At 37.7% G+C, this 20757-nt stretch overlaps 1 protein-coding gene and 1 long non-coding RNA gene across 2 annotated transcripts in view; both read right to left on the minus strand.

Annotated features, from left to right (window-relative positions):
* xylt1 (xylosyltransferase I) overlaps window positions 1-20757 on the minus strand; it is a 157723-nt gene that overhangs the window by 104422 nt on the left and 32544 nt on the right. The window lies entirely within an intron of this gene.
* LOC148361638 (uncharacterized) lies at window positions 84-14979 on the minus strand. The gene is made up of 2 exons (XR_015851143.1): window positions 14669-14979; window positions 84-605 (listed from the first exon to the last, which is right to left on the minus strand). It is a non-coding gene; the product is annotated as an uncharacterized LOC148361638 (long non-coding RNA).

Raw genomic sequence — 20757 nt, forward strand, 5'->3', positions numbered from 1 at the left:
AACATCTAAAGAACATTGTCTAGTGTTGTGTTGTTGCAGTGGTGTATAATTTCTGCGTTCAATACAACAAGGATTCTCAAGTATATCATCTAGTAGTTTTAATTATATATAACAAAAGAAACACAGACAGTCTTTTCGTACTGTTACAATTATCACGGATGCCTTAACCGCATGGGTTGTCGGGGCACCAATGAGGACGCAACTCTGGACAGCTTTCTCCACTGCTGATGGTACTTGGCCCATTTTTGGGTCGTGGCAAAGTTGACATCAGTCCATTCCTTAATGTCGTCGGCCCAGTTCCTTTTCTGTCATCCTCTCCTTCTGCCCCCTTGGACTGTGCCCTGGAGAATTATCTTGGTCAGTCGTGATGATCTTGTGAAGTGACCATGCCACTGAAGTTTCCGTCCGCGCACAGTTGTCAACAGTTCTTCGTAGGGTCCAATATGGTCTCTGATGGTGTGTCACACCGTTTTGTTTGACACATGGGCTGGTGATGCTTAAAAGTTTCCTATAGCATCTCATCTCCATGGCCTGCCTTTTCTTTTCCGGTTTTGCTTTGAGAGTCCATCTCTCGCAAGCGTAAAGGACGATGGGAGTAACCAGCGCTACAATTATAGAAAGAGTTTTTAATCTTTATGGATTGCAATAAATCATTCTGATACATCCTTTTTTATCAGACGTCATCAGACTGTATGTACTTAATAAAGTGACGAATGAGTGTATACTCCCAATGTGAACAATTAGAAGTATCAACTTGTTCTCGTTCAAGACCAATGTTCCAAGCGTCAGCGATTAATACAAAAAAGGAAAAGGAAGACATAGGATTCAGACAGCAGCTGAGCTGGTGCCTCTTAATCTCGCCTCCTCTGGTTCAGCCTAACTGACATTTCCTTAATTCATTCCCCCCAGGATTCTCGCATTTTAATTAGGGCACTCAAAATCTCCTCCCAAACAGCTTTATTCAGATTTTTGGGGGAATATATTTGGCATATTTGCCTCCTTCGTCTTGGGTTGTCACCTCTTCTGTTTTTGTCTCATTCAGCAAGTTATCTCCCAAATAATGTACTAACAAATCCCATTGCTTCCGACATGAATATTTCATACTGTGCTGAGGTAAATTAATCATTCAACTGTGACATTTCATGAATGAATAATTTTGTTGTGTTGGGAGAAAATATCTGGCATCAGAAGAACAATGGCAAACCTACATTGTCACCTTTAAGACGCAGACCGGTTAGTTAACATATTCATTTGTTGTGTAAATCCATAGTTTTTATACTCTTCTGTGGGTTTCTTTGTGTTACACGGATTTAGTTGTAATCTTCCCCACAATATTTCTGGCGGCTTATCACCAGCTTCAATGGAAACATGAGGAAATTGCTTTTTTTTTCTCTTTTTTTAAGTGTCCGACAAGGCCAAATTATTTATGTGCATTCCTCTTGGAACAGTAGCACCTTTATTATGACCTAAGTGCTTTGCTAAGTGGGTCCAAGACGACCGAGGTAGCACCTTGGTGGTTACTATTTCTTACGATGTGCCGTGTGTAAAATCACAAACACGCTGGCTGATGCTTGTTGAAAAATTTCGTATTTAGGGATGTTGAGTCCGAGTTGACTATCCAGAAGTTTAGTCTTAGAATGAATATCTGAGAGGACAAATGGCCAAAATCTGCCTTGTCTGCATATGCATGTAAGCATAATTTATCAGTATCGTCAAAAAATTGTAGATACTGAGGTGTAACTTATGTATTGTGTGTGTGTGCTTGTTTTCAACTACTTTTGTGTATTAGTCTATGTGCTTACACTCTAGAGCAGGGGTGTCAAACTCATTCTAATTCGGGGGCCACAGGATAGAACAGACATTCTCTCAGGGGCTAGAATAGTAGATTAAGGAGAAAGAATAAAAGACAGGGAAAAAAGAGACAGGGAGGGAGATAAAAAGAGAGTGTGTGACAAGGTAGGAGAGAAAGGGAGAAAGAGAGACAATAAAAGAGTGAGTGTGAGAAACAAAAGACATGATATGAGAAATAGTGAGGGAGGGGGAAAGAAAGGGAGAAATAAATAAATCCTAAGAGAAAGAGAGAAGAAGAGAAAAGAAGAGGGAATGAGAGAAGGGTAGAAAGAGAGAAGGGGAAAGCAAGGGAGAGAGAAAGAGAAACAAGAGCAAGGAAAAAAGGAAGAGAGAGCAAAATAAGGAAAAAGACACAGAAAGAGAAAGAGACAAAGAGGAACAAAGAAAAAGAGAGTCAGAGAGTGAGAGAGAGATAGAGGGTGAGAGAAAAAGGGATTAAGAGAGAAAGAGAGAGAGAGAGAGAGAGAGAGAAGGAGAGAGAGAGAGAGAGAGAGAGAGAGAGAGAGAGAGAGAGAGAGAGAGAGAGAGAAATACAACTACAGCGTCTTAGTGAAAACCACCTGGCTTTGGCAACATCAAGTGGACATATTTAAACCTACAGCTTGTTTTTCTCTTGCGCTTCCCTCAGCGTTATCCCGCAGGCCTGATTCAATCCCCAACGGACCTGATGCGGCCCGTGGGCTGCCTGTTTGACACCCCTGCTATAGAGTGACTTCAATTTTGGAAAAATACTATGCATGCTCAAATTGTGCACCGAGTACAAAACCATTTTATGATTTGTTTTCCCGAAAAATAAAGCCAGTTTTAAAATCAGTTCATCATTGGTATGGGAATAAAACTTTTAACCTATTTTGAAACCCTTTCCCAAATGTTTTACTCATTCACACTCAAAATGTGACATTGAGCCGGTTTTATCATAATAGGACTTTTACAGAATATTGCTCCGCCCTACTACATTGTGAGTATTTGTGGTTCTTGTCTTAAAAGTGATTTTCTTTCCTAGGTTAGCAATTTTAGCGCACAGGCAACTCACGTTCGGATCTATGACTGCATGATTTATTCTGGCAGGTTCTTAGACTGTGTCACGGTTGCCTGTGGCGCCCAATCGGCCCCGCCTGTTTGACGCCAGCTGTGGTTCGTTGACTGATTGGCTTCCCTCCTATTTAAGCTCAGTGTTCTCACTTCCCATTTGTCAGTCCGTCAACAAACCTCTGCACCCGCAAGACGTGGATTTTGACTCTGTCCGGTTTCCTGCCTGTTTTTCCTGTCTGGTATCGTTCCCGTTTAGTTTGTCCTAATCGATCTCCAGTATAGTATCATACCCGTCTGTTTTGTCCTGTTTAATATCGATCTCCAGTGTCTGGTATCGTTACCGTCTGTTTGGTCCTGTTTAATTTCGATCTCCAGTGTCTTGTTTCGTTCCCGTCTATCTCGTCCTGCTTGTTATTGGACTCCAGTCTCCAGTGTCTGATATCAATTGAGTCTGTCCCGTCCTGTCCAGTATCGACCCCTTCTTTCCGGTATTTGCTCTTGTAATTGGTATCAATCTCATCAGCCTCTGACTTCATGTCGTCCAACAACAGACTGCTGCCTTACGTCTACCGCCGAGCGCTCGCTGAATCACCGGCGTTTGAGTTAACGAGCATGACTGCCCCATTACACGTAAAATAAAGCTTGTGTGAGAAACGTTACGCATCTGGGTCCTCTTCCTGTTCTGGTTCTTGAAAGACTGCGCAACTTTGCTATGATGATACTTTGAGGAAAAAAAAAAAATAAGAGGAAATGCAGCAAATTATGAAAATAATCATCTTCCCAAGAAAACATTTCTTGTTGTGTTATGGAAAATGTTGGTTGTTTTAAGTACTATGTTTGTTATTGTTATATGTAGTATTTTTTTACTGTATATTGTCTTCAATTCCAAAACCTTTTGCAGTGTAGTGTTACAGATGGTCCAGAAAAACAAAAGAACTTTCAACAGAACAAGAACAATTTACTTTTTGTTTATTAAAAATATTATCTTTTTCTTATTTTTTTTTTTTTTTTTAACTTTTTATTTCTCACACCCATTTTTGACAGAGGTTTGATTCCCCCCTTACATCAACACAAAATATATACACTTGACACACTCATAAATAACAGAAGGAACAACAAAGAACGAAAAATGCTATTAATAGAAAATAAGAATAAATGCTCATACAATAAATCCATACAAAAAGAAATATATATATATATATATATATATATATATATATATATATATATATATATATATATATATATATATATATATAAATTAATACATCCAAATATACACCCAAAGAAAAAAAAAAGAAAAAAAAAAAAACCACACATAATAATTAGGGGGAGGTGTTTAGACATCAAGTAAAATTTGTGTGATAGGCTTCCATCTTTTCTCAAATTGGTCAAGTTTCAGTTGAAGTCTTGCAGTGATTTTTTCCATAATGTACATTTGCTTTTTAATTTGTCTCTCCATTGTTTTATGTCAGGCGGTTGTGGTTTCAGCCAGGACACTGTGATCATTTTCTTTGCTACCAGAAGCATTACCCTTAGTATATATTTCTGTTGACCAGATAGTAATTCTTCTGGCAAAATTCCTATTATGTAAGCCTTTGGGTCCAACCGCAACTCCCAGCCCGTGATTAATTTTATTTCTCTCTGGATACTTCTCCAAAAATTTGATATTACAGGGCAATTCCAGAAAATATGCGTAAAGTCTCCGACCCCCCCACAGTTACGCCAACATAGATTCGAGGTATTTTTATACTTTGAAGTGATAGAGGGTGTATAGAAGAATCGCATTTTTACTTTCCATTCAAACTCCCTCCATGTCGGGCTGTTGGTTATTTTGTGTCCCTCTTTCAATGTTTTTTCCCATTCGTTGTCTTTTATCGCTACATTAGTTTCTTGTTCCCATTTTTCCTTAACTGCCATGTCCTCATTACTGAGGTCCATTCTCAGGGCTTTATATAGTTTTGATATAACCCCCTTTATTGATTGTCCTTTTGTATACGATATTAATAATTGCTCTACCTTAGTTGGCTCCTTACATATTTTCCCCCATTCCTCGTGTTTCTGGAGGTAATGTCTTAGTTGCAAATATTTGTAGAAATCATTTCTGGGTAGGTCAAATTCTTGTTGGAGTTGTTCAAATGATTTCATTGCCTGTGCTTCCAATACTTGGGTAATCAACATCAGTCCTTTTTGGGCCCATTTTGGAAACCCTACCTCCATACCCCCAGGTTTAAAGTCTGGATTTTTCGCTATTTTGGTAGCCCTATTCACAGATCTTGATATTTTTAATTTTTTTTGTATTGTTGACCAAGTTTTAATAGTTCCCTTAATCCATTCATTCTGGATTTTTAATTTCTTCCACCTCGTGACTGATATGTATGGTAACGATTCCACAGGCATATTTGGACAAGATCGCTGCTCCATGTCCACCCATATCGTATCTTTGTCTGTAGTAATCCACAAGATGAGTGCTTTAATTTGAGCTGCCCAATAGTAATATTTAATATTGGGTAGGTCTAGGCCCCCCTTTTCTTTAGGAGCTAACAGGGTTTTGTATTTTATTCTAGGTTTCTTGTTTTGCCAAAGGAATTTTGCTATCAACTTATTTAACATTTTAAATGTGGATGCCGGGATCAGAATTGGAAGGGATTGAAACAGAAATAATAGTCTTGGTAATATGTTCATTCTGATTGTTTCTATCCTGCCGATAAGACTTAAGGGCAAAATTTCCCATTTTTCAAAATCTTTCCTTATTTCTTTTATCAACATTCCATAATTTGCATCAAACAGCTGTGTGGTATGTGGTGTAATGGTCACCCCCAAATATTTAAACCCTTTATTTGTCCATTTAAAATCAAATCTTTCACTCAGATCTGTTGGACATTTTCCTGATATCATCATTGCTATTGATTTGCTCTCATTATTTGAATACCCAGCTACTTCTCCATATATTTTAAGGCTCTCCAACAGTGGTGGTATTGATAACGAAGGTTCCTCCAGCATTACCAACAGGTCGTCTGCAAACAATGATATTTTATGTTCTGTTCCTCCTTCATCCAATATCCCCCTTATTTGCTCATTTTGTCTAATTGATTCTGCGAGTGGTTCTATGCTTATTGCAAACAAGAGTGGGCTTAAACAATCCCCTTGCCGGACTCCTCTTTTGATTTCAAAGAAATCTGAACAGTGACCATTTACTCTAAGACGAGATTTAGGATTTTTATAGATTATTTTCACCCATTCGACAAATATTGGAGGGAAGCCAAAGGCTATAAGTGATTGATGTAAGAAGCTCCATTTCACCCCATCGAAAGCTTTTTGTGCATCCAAGCTCAGTAACATCGAGGGTTGGGTCTTAGATTTTGTGCTCGTAATTATGTTTAGTATCCTCCTAATATTGTTTGCACCCTGCCTTCCCGGAATAAACCCTGTTTGATCATTTCTAATTAATTTCGCTATAAATTTCTGCATTCTTTTTGCAAGTATGCTTGTAAGAATTTTTAGATCATTACAAAGTAAACTAACTGGTCTATAGCTTTCACACAATATTGGGTCTTTTCCTTCTTTGTGCAGGACTGTTATGATGGCTTCCGACCATGCTTTGGGGGGATCTCCTTTTGTTAGAGCATAGTTAAATACTTTCTGCAGTACTGGTGTTAATTCTTCCTTAAAGCTTTTGTAGAACACCCCCGGGAATCCGTCCGTTCCTGGTGATTTATTTATTTTTAAGTTATTTATTGTGTCTTGTATTTCCTGTTTTGTAATGGGGCGAATAATTTCTAATGTATCCCCTCCTGTTAGTGTCGGTAAATGTAGTTTTCCTAAAAAGTTTTGTGCCGTGTAGCTATCTAAGTCATTTTCTGAGTCCTTGTATAATTCTTTATAATAATCTGCAAATGCTTCTGCTATACCTTTGGGTTTTACTAAACACTGTTTAGAGATAGGATGTTTTATTTGTGATATAATTCTATCTGTTTGGGCCTTTTTAAGTTGGAAGGCGAGCAGTCGACTGGCTCTATTGCCCATTTCATAGTATCTCTGGTTCACAAAGCGCAGAGCCCCTTCTGCTTTATTTGTCAAAAGTTCATCTAATTTGCTTCTGGTTGTTTTTAATACCTGTAATCTGGATTCACTTGGTGTTTTTTTATGTTCTTCTTCTAGTTCCTTAATCTTATCCTCCAATTCCTTCTGATTCTTTAAGCGTATTCGTTTCAGCCGGGACGATATTTCAATTAATTTCCCCCTTATTACAGCTTTCCCTCCTTCCCATAATATTGATGGAGAAACCTCATTGTTGTTATTGATTTGGAAATATTCTTTTATACACCGTTTTATTTCCTGTACTACGTTTTTATCTGAGAGGAGAGATACATTCATCCTCCAATACCTAAAATGGGGTTCATTGTCTAAACTTAGTTTCAAAGTAATTGGAGAATGGTCACTTATAGTAATATTCTCTATACCACACTCTACTACTGTATGCATATGTTGTCTTGAAATGTAAAAGTAATCAATTCTCGAATAGCTGCCATGCGGGTTTGAATAGAAAGTATAGTCTTTAGTTTGGGGATTCTTCTCTCTCCATGGATCTATCAATCCCAATTCTTTAGTTATGTTATTCAACATCCTCGACCTCTTTGTGTTTGTTCCATGTACTGAAGGATACTTGTCCACTTTGCAATTCTGTACAGTGTTAAAGTCACCTCCTATAAGTAACATTCCCTTCGCACAGTTGGTTATTACTTTAGCTAATACTTGAAAAAATGTCCCCTTTTCCTCAACTGGTGCATAAACATTCATTATTGATATTTCCCAACCGGCCATTGACCCTATAATCATTATATATTGCCCCAGATTGTCCTTCACTTCTTTTTCGACTTTAAACGCCACCCCTTTTCCAAGTAAAATTGCTACTCCCCTCCTTTTACCATAGGATGCGTAGAACACCTGGTTCACCCATTCTCTTTTTAGCTTCTTATGTTCAATCTCGGTCAAATGTGTCTCTTGTAATAAGGCTATTGAGCTCTGCAATGTCTTGAGTTGATTCAATATCTTCTTTCTTTTGATGGGGTGGTTTAGCCCATGTACATTATATGAAACAATATTTAGATTGCTCATGCTTTGTATTGAGTCTCACTGATTTTTGAAGCATACAGAAACACTACATTAATTACTAACACCTCCATTGACAAAACAAACCAAATTACTAACAAACATATTGACAAGCACACATAATTTCTCACCAAAAAGAAAAAAAACACACCCAAAAAACAAAAACCCATGTCTTCCAAGAGTCCAATTGGAGAGTTGTGGCTACCCTCCTGGAAATATGCACTCAGTGCGTGAACAACTTTTGTACCGTCGTCCATAGTTATAACTAACTAAATATTTTAAAGTAGCTCTATGCCAATATAAATACATACATTGTTTTGATTTAAAGATAATAATTTTACTTGGTATTTTACTTACTTCTAACTTATTGAATTTATAATAGAAAGGGCAGATATGGTCCTTACTCTTTCTCCCCAAATCCGAATATGGCTTCGTTTTGCTCCATAGGAGCTTGTAAGTCACCTTCTATAATGGGGCTGTTCCCTTGTCTTCCTCTCGATTCCGGTCACTGTGGTCCAAATGTTCTTTGACAACATCTTTTGCAGTGTCTCCGTGTTGTCCTCTTCCACTTCGATCCCCAATTCTTTTAGCAATGTTGCTGCCTCCATCAGTGTAGAGAATGTTCTTATTCCTGAGTCCAAAAACATCTTCAGCTGGGCGGGATATGGTGATTGTGCCTTTACGTTCTTTTCCTTTAACTTTTTGATAACGTCCCTTACTTGTTTCCTCTTTTTTTGGATTTCTGTGGTGTAATCTTGGTTGAAGTAAACGGTCTTGCCTTCGTACGTTGTCTTCTGCTTCCATGCTTCTTTCATTACGGATTCTTTCACTATGTAGTCGGTGAAACGTACGATAATTGCCCGTGGCAGTGCTTTACCTTGAAACTTGTTCCCCAGTGAGCGGTGTGCCCTCTCAATGCGCACATCCATATGTTCGGTTGTCGGAATGTTCGATTTAATAAAGTTTGTTATGAAGCCGATTGTGTCGTTTCTTTCGGCACCCTCAGGAATCCCATGTATCCTTATGTTGTTCCGCCGTGATCTCGACTCCAAGTCCTCACACTTTGTTGCTAGTTTGGCAGTTTGTTGGAGCAAGGAGAATGTTAATTGTTCTAGTTTTGACGTTCGCTCTTCCGTGTTAGCATGTAGCTCCTCCATGCTTTCCACCCTCCGCTCCAGCCACCCAGTGCGCTCCAGAAGTTCTTCGATGCTTTTTTCCAGTCTTGTCATCGAAATCTTGTTCTCCCGGGCTGCTTCCGTGTGTTCTTGCCGTAATTTACGGATTTCATGGAGGATGGCCGAGTCACGTCCTTCGTCAACCGATGACATTCCTTCTGCTCCCTCGATCTTTTTCTCCTTAGCGCCCTTTTCCTCAACAAGTTTCCCCTTCTTGACCATGTTTTGTTGAAAAATTTCTCATAAATATGGGTCACAATTTGTACCCTTTCTGTCTTTTCTCCAAGTAAGTATTACATTACTCTTTAGTGATTTTTGTCAGAGCTACTTTCCTTGCTGCCGTCTACCTCATTGCGCCACCGGAAGTCTCCCCTATTATTTTTTTGTTTTATTGTAAAGTACACACAGTATTTCTGAATAAGAATTTAGATACAGACGCCCCTCCTCATACGAGATTTATTTGTTTTTGGATCAAGTTCTCACCTAAAATGTCTTGTACCTCAAACGAATTATCCTCATAATAAATAACTAAAAACCAATTGATTGGTTCCCGGCCTCCCAAAATCATCCAAGTGAATGCTACATAGCTATAAAACAAATCTTCCTGATCACTAAACACATCCAAATACAGAAATAAGAAATATAAGATGATAAAGACTAATTAGAATGCGGGTTTATTAGAAACACTTAACATGGAGGAAGTCGGCGGTTGCTAACGGAGGTGTATGCCTGATGGTGGAGGAGTGAGGGAGCACGAGAAAACACGATAAAACATCAATACAAGTGGATCAGGTATGTATGGCAGTAAACGCACATACTAACAGGGATAAACTGATGCTATTGGTTTTTAGTGGTAGCATTTAGGAATTCTTGTCATTTAAATTTCCTCTAGTAAGTTGGTCAAAATTTTTGCTTAAAAGACCTCTAATCCCTTGAATTTCTTGTAACTAGAGTAGCTTCTATGTAAAGAGGCCACTGTCCATTGCTCCAAGTACTTAATTTTATAAACTTTCTAAACTTTCTGTCTTTACCAAATATATCGAAATATAATACTGCTAGATTTCACATTATAAACAAGCAAAATGTACTTAAGAAAATTCTGATCATCTTTGCATTTCCAATAAAACAAAATTGATGGTGAGAGCGGTGCTCTGGAAAGGGATCAAATTCTAGTAATTCTGTAGCTGCTGAAGAACCCTTTGATCAAATCCAAATGGGATGAGCTCCACCTTAGTCCCTGATGGAGGAGCTTTGCACACTCCTCACACAATCAAGGAAATAATCCAACACAATTGCGGGACACATTCCTGTTTCCGGGGTGAGCGGAAGGGGAGAGGGAACAGATTTACAGAGGAAATGACACTATCGATGAGAGTGGAAAATGGGGGATCCATTCACCTCACTCGTGTAACTCCATTTTTTAATGCCTTTTATTTTGTTACTGTTTGTAATGTACCGATGGCCCAAGGCTTTTTCGTTAATTTATAAATCATAAAGTTTATTTCCTATTTTGCAGGGATCATCACAGTTCTTCGTCCTTTTTCTTATAATTTGTCATTACTTATCTGATATGAATACAAAGTCAATGTAATTGATGCAAACACACATAAAAGTCAAACATGTATAAGTATATATATATATATATATATATATATATATATATATATATATATATATATATATATATATATATATATATATATATATATATATATATATATATATATATATATATATATATATATATATATATATATATATATATATATATATATATATATATATATATATATATATATATATATATATATATATATATATATATATATATATATATATATATATATATATATATATATATATATAATATATATATATACCAGAGCCATATCCCCCTAGTGGGAGGTGGCTAGAGTCATTTCTGACTCTTTTTGGGAGATTGATTCAGAGGAGGGGATTCCCAGCCCTCTCGCTCAACCCAACTGAGGTGTTGGGAGTCATTAGGTGACCAAACCCCCCAATTCCAACCCCTAACGCTGAACGCCAAGCAGGGAGGCAACGGGTACCAATGTTTAAGTCTTAGGTATGACTCGGCCGAGGCTTGAACCACAACCTCCCAGTCTCGGGGCGGGCGCCACACCCCCAAGGCCACCGAGCTATTTATATAACCTAGCTAAAGACACTTGCGGAGGACTATAGTATAACTGTGTAAATTTTCACAACAACCGGTTCTGCCTTTTCAGAGCCTGTAGGTGACATACAAACACACACATGGACACACACAAATTGGGATTTGGAAAGTAGTTTGGATTCGATTTAGACTGGATGGATTCAATATTTATATATTTATTTGCTTATTTAGATGTTTTATTTGCTATATGTATAATGGAATTATACCGGCCTCCCTTCCGGAGTTTGTATGTTCTCCCCGTGCTTGCGTGGGTTTCCTCCGGGCACTCCGATTTCTTTCCACATTCCAAAGACATGCATTTCAGGTGGATTGGCCGGTCCAAATTGTCCCTAGGGAATGTGAATGAGCGAGCGAGTTGTCTGTCCCTGTGTGCCCTGCGATTGGCTGGCAACCAGTTCAGGGTGTCCCCTGCCCACTGCCCGATGACTGCTGGGATGGGCTCCAGCATCCCTGCGACCCTACTGAGGATAAGTGGTGCAGCTAATGAGATGGGAGATAATGGAATTATGAAAACAGTAACATTCGCCACAGATAAATATTTTGTGGCACTCTAACAAAAGTATGCATTGTTTTTTTTAAATTACTTAAAAGTATACTTTATTTGAAATATATTTTGTCAGGGCATCCCCAGTTCACAAACACTGTTATAGCTTGGCTTGGAAAAATTGTCAAACCACATTGTGGTGGATTACCGCACCTGCAAAAAATCTTTAACTTAGTTACTAAATACTGCACAGCAACATTCATTATTTAACCCCATAAGCACATAACTCGTAAGTTAACTGCGTACTGAAGCGTTATTTCGACTAAGGCAACATAGCTACAAGGCCAAATGATTTCTAATCCATGACCTTCTGCTGAAGATAAGTAGGAAAAATCTTCTGCTACGAGGGTTACGAGAGCTCAGCTCAAGACTTTCCTGCTTCCGGGCTTGCTTAAGCGTCTCCCCCGCAACTGCTGGATCACACTCGGGAATTGCATTGAGAAGCGACTCATTCAGATGAGCGGTGCTAATTATGCGGTTAGCCTTAGCGAGTGAGGACGAGCTGATTATTGGTGCTGCTGATACTTCTGGCATACCGGCCTGCTTAGTGGTGCGCAACGTGGCGAACCGAAATAAATCTGCAGCAAAACAGCCTCTGAGGAAAGCGACACAGAGACCTTTTTGTCAGTTGGAGGGTGTGTGAGGCTTGCTTGTGGTTGAAGTCATATTGTGGAGGTAGAGAGCGCTTTGTGTACTGTTTGGGTGTGTCATTGCATGTTATTGGAACTGTTAAATTGGAAATTTACTGTCATATTAAGGTACTCACAAGCAAGCGAGATTTTAGAAAAAAAAAAAAACAACGTATATTTTGCAAATTGTAAATGCACTTAATTTATTGAATGTTTCTCTCACATGGACAGGGCCAGCCAATGTTTGCCATTTGAACTGATTTTTGAGGGCCTACAGAACTATTTGTTCTGTAACTATATAGGAAATATCAAAAGAAAGCTTGAACCCTCATTTTTCATTAGAAAAAAATATGTTGCTAGCTTTTACCATTGATTGGTTAACAATAGTTGAAAATACTAATTTCCAAGAAGAATCTGAAAAAAAAACAGATTTTACATTTCAAGCAGAACATTAACGTTGGTGCTTTTTTTCAAAAATATTTTAAAATGCGCACATTTGTAAGGTTGTTCATGTCTTGCTGCTATGTATTTAAATTAGTAAAGTTTGTTTTTAATAAATCATGTTTATTAAAAACTGAGCGGCGCAAAATAATACAAACTGTCCCTTTAAGTAGAAGAAAATTTTTACTGTGTGTTCAAAAATTCAACTTGCATTTTTACAAATGGTAAACAAAATGGAAAATTGCAGCCACATTTTTTACATGACCAATAAAAGCGATGTGAATTTTACCACACTGCCTCAAAATAACCTTTTATTTTAAAAGTTTTGCAGTTTTACTTATTTTTTGGCTGAAATAATAAAAAAAATACATTCTAATAAATCAAAAAGCATATGTTTTATGTTTGTTAAGATTTTTTTTACCAATATCATAAGAATTATTCCAAAACACACGATCAAAATTGCCTAATTTAAGTATAGTTTTTTATATTTAATACTGAGAAAAAAACAAAACAATTTTGATCATTTTAACTATTATCGAAATTATTTATTTTTCTTGTAAAATGAGAAAATAATAATGGTGTGGTAGATGTTATACAATCTTAATTTATTGTCTTCCTATTTGGCTTGACAAATGTTCAAAATGTAGTACTATGCACTTAAAGAACAAGTTATATAGTAAATAAATAGTAAAATAGACTAAAACTCGATTTTGTGTTTTTTGCAATTTCATTGTAATTTTCTAAAGTCTGTATTCGTCTATTTAGCATGAATTAATTCTTGTAAGTATCTCAACAATCCATTGATTATGAAAAAAGATATATCAAATGAATCTAAAAAACGATTAGTTTTGCAGCCGATACGTTTATTGTTCAGTTGAACTTGCAAGGAGAAGAGGAGAGTACTGTACAAAATAGCCTCACAATGCCAAATTCCAAATCTTTTCTAAAGGACCTCCCCTGAACCCATTCTTTTTGTAAAATCCTCTAGGTTACAAGAAGTAGGTTTGCCCTAAAACAAAGAACAGCAACATAATTGGCCGATGGTGACAATGATGTAAACAGTTTTAACAGTCATAATAATGAATATCAGAGAGGAATAATAGGCAAAATCATGAACAAACTCGGTGGCCCGAGGGGTAGGGCGCCCGCCCTGAGACTGGGAGGTTGCAGGTACAAGCCTTAGCCATTGCTTCCCTGCTTGGTGCTTGGCATTAGAGGTTGGATTTGGGGGGTTTGGTCACCTAATGACTCCCAACACATGACTTGGGTTGAGCAAGGGGGCTGGGAATCCCCTCCTCTGTATCAATCTCCCAGAGAGAGTCAGAAATGTGAATGTGTTCTTGACTCTGGCCACATCCCACTAGGGGGATATGACTCCAGTAAATATGACAAACTTGCATCAAATGCAATCTCCTTCAGGTAATAAAAACAGAAACAAGCGGAATAAACTCAACAGATCCCTACTATGAACTTATATTTTCACATGAAACAAGTGAAAGCAAACTTCTCATAGGGATTACATCGGAGCTCGAAGCAGGCTACATGCAGATGTCGCCGGTCATAAAAAAAGCAGTTAGCCAACCACGCAGCATCAAGTTGATGCTGTGTGCCAATAGGAACCCTTCGGGGCCTTCCAGGCGGCCCAGCAGGTGCAGGATGCACACAGCTGGACGACCATCAAAAACGTACTCACGGATTAATGTAGCGCTTCCAAATGGGGCATTGTTGTAGTCGTTGCGGACGAACTGGGAACGAAGCTACGGTGTCTTGGCCCTAGCCCGTTCTACATATGCTGCACAAACAAATATGCAGCTGCGCACGACATTAGCAGCTGCCGATGAGGGTCAAAGACAGTGCGTGTCACGCACCATGCGTCCTCTGAATCATCACACAGGCTTGGAGGGAGGGCGACACAATGAGGAACACAAACACACGCATAAAAACTATCACCTTCACTGACATTTGATGTGCAGTGCAGTATGCAAGTGCTAGTGCACGCAGACACTGACCATCTAGTTGACTGGTTCTCAATTGGTTTGACTTAAGGACCCACCCTAATGACAAGCTGTGATCCAAGTCAAGAGAAAAGGTCCAATTTTCAAATGTATCCGATGAAAGCATTGTGCAGATTAAAGCAGAGCTAATTTAATATTTTTTTTTTCTAAAAACACAAGGACCAGCAAAACTAGAACAACTTCAAGAACCGTATTAACTTGCACATAAGCCTACATCACATACAAGCAACCCCCTAAAACTGCTTTAAAATAGCCGCATACTAAAAAGAAATTCAAAATACTAACAAAGCGTGTACCTATACAACGATAATTTATAAATTATGTCATGAATAAAGATAAATAATAAACTAGTAAAAGCTAAAAGTATATCATTTCTAAACCATTTACTGTATCTGCCGCACTCGTACGCCATTTTTCTTCTTTTTAGCATTATTTTGCCGGGGAAAAGGCCCGGGACCCACGGAAAAGGTGTTCTTGACCCGCTTTTGGATCCTGACCTGCCAGTTGAGAAACTGATCTAATTTATCACTGCGAATATATCCATAAAGTCAATACATGCAATTATATATAATATATATATATATATATATATATATATATATATATATATATATATATATATACATTTTTTTTTTTTTTTTAACTTTTTCAGTGGCCCCAAGTTTGCTTTTTTTTTTTTCAAGATCCGTTTTTCAACTTGTCTTTACCCAAGCACCTGTCTTTGCAGAGTTCCAATGAATGCCTAATTTCATAAAGTAAAGTAAATGGAAATGTTACAAAATATACCAAAATTGTACTTGAAATAATTTGTTAATGTCTGGTACGCCTCTACCACCACAGGTCCCCAACCAGGGTTTGAACTGGGCATAGGTGTTCAGGATATTTGGGGACAGGTGTGTGGGGATTGGACACACCTGTGCCCAATTTTTCTGAACCCCTTATAGGGGCAAAGTGAACGTCACATGTTGTCGGGTCATTTGCATTTCATTTCCTCCACCACACACGGTTTGTTGTTTCCGTTTCTATTTTTTTGTTACTTGCATTTTCCATTTACAGTTTCAGTCTTCATTCCTGATTTGGACCTCGTCAGGTATTGGTCTTGTTTAGACATGTTGTTGTTTTGTGAACCCATGTTTGTTTGTCACTTTGTACCTCATTAAAAGCAATCCATCTTTTAGACAAGCCCTGCTTCCCCACATTCGTCCCACAAAACTTAACATACTTGGAACAAGTAAAATTATTTGGAATAGGCTGTTTGCTCAGTTTAAGGATTATTTGGATTTTTGACAGTGTTTGTTGTTTAGTGCCTCTTAGTGGTCACAGAAATGAACGTCAATTTGAAAGAAAAACAATATTGACTGAAATGATTAGCAAAAATACATGAACTATCATACAAACGTGCATTTTTTAAACACTTGTAGATCGAGAAATGTGATTAAGAGGGATACGTTTATTTTGTTTTTAATATTACACAAATGCAAAGAAGATCACACAGGATGATAGCTCGTTATTTTAACTATTATATCTCACTGTGTTTGTTGTTTTGACTATTACGCATTGTTTACATCAGTGTAACTATCGGTCAACCATGTTGCTGTTCTTTGATTCCAACACCCTTTAAGTCAGCTCTGCTTTTCTAACCCATGAGATTTATTAAAAAAATAAGGGTTCAGGTTCAGGCATTAGAAAGAGGTTGGCATTTTGTATTTGACGTTTGGGCTCGCTCCCCTGTTCCCGTTGCAAGTTATAGTAATCCATTTAGGTCTTCTCTCCTTATATTAAATGTCTACTAAATTCTAAAGTTAAAATGGGGATTGACATCTTGCCACCATAGGTAGATGATAAAAAAAGCCTGAAAAAGGCTTAGCTAAAAAAATAGAAGAAAATGGTTTGGTTACTTTGTCCATAGTTTTTTTCTTTCCTGTTGTTTTTAGCACTCAATTTTGGTTGCAATACACAATGGAGCAACACACACTGTCCATCAAAAACGCTATATGTAATATAAAATAAAATAAATAAATAATACAATTAATGACAAATGTGAAATGATAATACATTAAAAAAATGTTTAAATAAAATGAAGACCAATTAAATTATATGAATAAAAGCTGTGATTGCTTCTACTTGAGATTAGTATTTGTTCATAGAGATGTTCAATTATACATTTTTTTCTGCTCGATTCCAAGAAAACACACATTTTAAGCAGTAAATACAGAAACTACATTACGATACCATTAGTGTATAAAATCATCTTCCTTTTTCAAAACTTATTATTTTAAACAATATACCTTAATGCATTATATAGACATTAACTGTATACACATATATATTGCATTTCTTTAATGGCAACATACCTTTGAGTTCAGATTTAAATGCTAATTAAAGGAGACACCTAGTATCAATGCTCTTCCCTACCTATTAATAAGTGTATTCAGTTTTTAATTCTGGAAACCTGCAACTGAGATTGCATAGGTTGCCAGCTCGATATTTTGTCTGTTATTGTCTGTCTATTATAACTCACTGTTTGTCGTTGATTGACTATTATGAAGGGCCAATTATGTTTCTGTTCTTTGATAACTACTCCCTTTAGGGGGGATCTGCTTGGTAACCTAGGAGATTAAAAAAAATGCCTTCAAAATAGGTAAAAGTCTCCTTTTTGAGGTTAGGCTTCTTTCCCAGTCCACCTTATAAGGTCAAAGTACATTGATGTATTTTCTCCTTTTTTAAGTTTCTACTAACTTTAAACTTACCCCCTATTCATTATATGATCTTTTCATTTGTTTTAATTCTAGACCAGTCCAAGTATTTATCTGACCTCTGTAGGCAAATTAAGTTGAAACTTTAGTAGACAAGCAAAATAAGCCTAGAAGACATGACTTGTGAGGAGGACAGAGAAAAACACTCAGATAAGAAAATTAAGACAACGGGTGTGAAATCAAAGAACAGCAACATGATTGGTTAATAGGGACAATGGTTCACTACTCAAAACAACGAACAACAGTGAGTCCAGATAAGGAAGAGGCATCTCGTGAAATCTCCTTTACACTCGTCCAATAGTAATATTACTAGAACAGCTTTTTTCCATCTTCGCAACATTGCTAAAATTCGCCCTATGCTGTCTCAGTCGGATGCAGGGATTATAATTCATGCGTTTGTTACCTCCTGTCTCGATTACTGGAATGCACTACTCTCCGGTCTCCCGAAGTCCAAAATCAAGAGCCTTCAGCTGCTACAAAATGCTGCAGTTTTAACTAAGACAAGAAAGGTTGATCACATTACCCTGATTTTAGCTAACCTGCATTGGCTCCCTGTTATTTTAAGATGTGATTTTAAGGTTCTGTTGGTGGTATACAAAATCATGCGTGGGCTTGCTCCCTCATATTTTTCAGATTTAATTTCCCCCTACGTTCCGGTCCGGAGCATTCGCTCTGAAAATGCTGGTCTCCTAGTGATCCCAAGAGCCAAGAAGAGATCCGCAGGTTCGAGAGCGTTCTCCATTCGAGCCCCGGTGCTGTGGAATGCTCTTCCCCCTGAGATTCGATCTGCAACCTCAGTGCAAATGTTTAAATCTAAGATTAAAACAGACTTCTACTCTATGGCATATGAATAACCTATATTTTACGTTGACAATATACGTGTATTATTTGCCCTCTTGTAGGTTTTAGATCAGGGGATGGTGTCATAATAATCTGCGGTCTGTGCAGCCCTGTGAGATTATTTGTGATTAAGGCTATACAAATTAACATGACTTGACGAACACATTTATAATTTTCCCCCTTTTTTCATTTATCAGTAACAAAAACATGAATCAAATCACAGTTTTGTAAGCCTTGCTAGACGTCAGTAAGATCGAATCGCTACAAATGTGTGACGCTAAAAAGATCCCACCTTTTTAACAGAAAGTGAAGAGATAGTGTTGGAAATTGACAGGCACTTGATTTTTTTGTTGTTGAAAATTTCAAAATGTGTATTTCAAGCACCACCTGTCTTGCTCTCACACATCAAATACTACACTTTTGACTCAAACGTATGAAGGAAATGAAAATGAGAATTAAAAAAAAAAAACGGAATTCATTTCAAGGCAATAACGAACCTTGTGCTCATTAATCTTCATTGCTGCTAGTGGACACAATAGCTGTGTAAATACTGTCCTCTTCCTTTGATGATTTCCTTCACCTTGCAGCGACTCACACCAGGAAAATACTTACTTACTCATTAGACTGCCGTTAAACTGCGCTCATTTGTGTCTTTTAGGCAAATAGACTGTTTGCTTTGTAAGCACACATGTCCTGGCTGATTTATAATTACCGGGAATCTCTTTAGCACTTTCAGCAGGATGATTCCATCTGCCCGTTATGAGCGGCACACTGCACAAGGTTTAGCGCCCGAAAGTGAGTGCTAAAAGGCACAAGGAAGAAAACAGACGCTCCCCTACTTACAAACGTAACAAATTCCGGACAATTGTTTGTCAGTTGAATTTGTTCGTAAGTTGCTTCAGTGTTAAATTTTGTCTGGAATGTATGTTTAATTAAGGCTTTTATAAGTAACCAGTATAGTTTTGTACTGAAAAATAAACACTTAATAAAATAATGCTCTCTAAGATAAATAAAGTGAAGTTTAACTTACATTTGGAATATGGACTTCAAGAGTTAGGCTATTTCCTCCTGCGAGGTAGAAAGTGGCCGAAAAAAAGCGATCCAACTATTTTTTCAACCGCGTCAAGCTTATTCCACTTTCATTTCAAATGAAACGACTCGCCCCGTCTTTACACTTTACACCAACCATACTGAGTGGATGCACATGATATTAAAAAATAAAAATGTCTAAGTTCTTTGCGTGCTGGAGACACAGTATAGTAAGTGTACACACTGAGACTGTGACAGGAAGAGGAAGTCAGTGGATGCATGGTGAGCTCTCACAGCGCCTCACGCTCAGTAGCGGCGGAAAGAAGCACTACAGTAATGTCCTGTACTCGGAAAAACGTGCACAATACAAAATGTAACTTGCAGCAATGTCTGGATATTTTTCAACATCCCAAAAAAATGTTCGTATCTACTGTTGTTCGTAACTCGAATGTTCGTAAACAGGGGAGCGTCTGTACAAACATGGACAAAACACACAATTTTACTAATTTCATTGCCCAGCCGATTTGAGGTTTCTTGGCACCAGTAGCAGCAAGCTGACACACAACTATGTTGGTTCCATTCAGGTGAGGCTCACGTTATGTAACATAAATGCCAATTTCGTGTTCTACGAGTATTTCAAAGGTGGGGTCCGTCGTTTGAAGTATCCTTAAAAAATTGAATCTTTTTTCATTTAAGTACGTGTCAGGCATGAAAATGGGTCAGTGGTTAAAAAAGGTGAGACGGGTATTAATATGTTCCGGTACACTGTATAACCAAACAAAATATTGATAAATGTAATATCTTGGCTGAATTTGGCCTTAAGTTGCTTGCCTGAAAGCAGGTTAAATTATGCTTAGCAAGGTTACCAAGGTGGTTTATTCTCTACAGTTAGCTTGCTCGTAAAGGCTAAAAAAGAAGGCTCCGATTATCACCGAGACGCATCTGGCACTTCTACTGTATCGCATGTGAAAAATTAATGGGTTTTATAACCCTCCCCGCCCCTCAAAATATTTTCTCCTTGGATCTACACAATTCACATAGGTCACCCTTTTTCACTTTAAAATAGAAAACTTCCAAAAGGTTGGACATTTTCCTGCCTGATGTGTTAATAATGACCAACTGACTTCAAGGAACCCTTAACA

This window comes from Urocampus carinirostris, chromosome 8 (assembly GCF_059441175.1).
Source record: "Urocampus carinirostris isolate Australia breed hairy pipefish chromosome 8, RoL_Ucar_1.0, whole genome shotgun sequence".
NCBI classification, from domain to species: Eukaryota; Metazoa; Chordata; class Actinopteri; order Syngnathiformes; family Syngnathidae; genus Urocampus; species Urocampus carinirostris.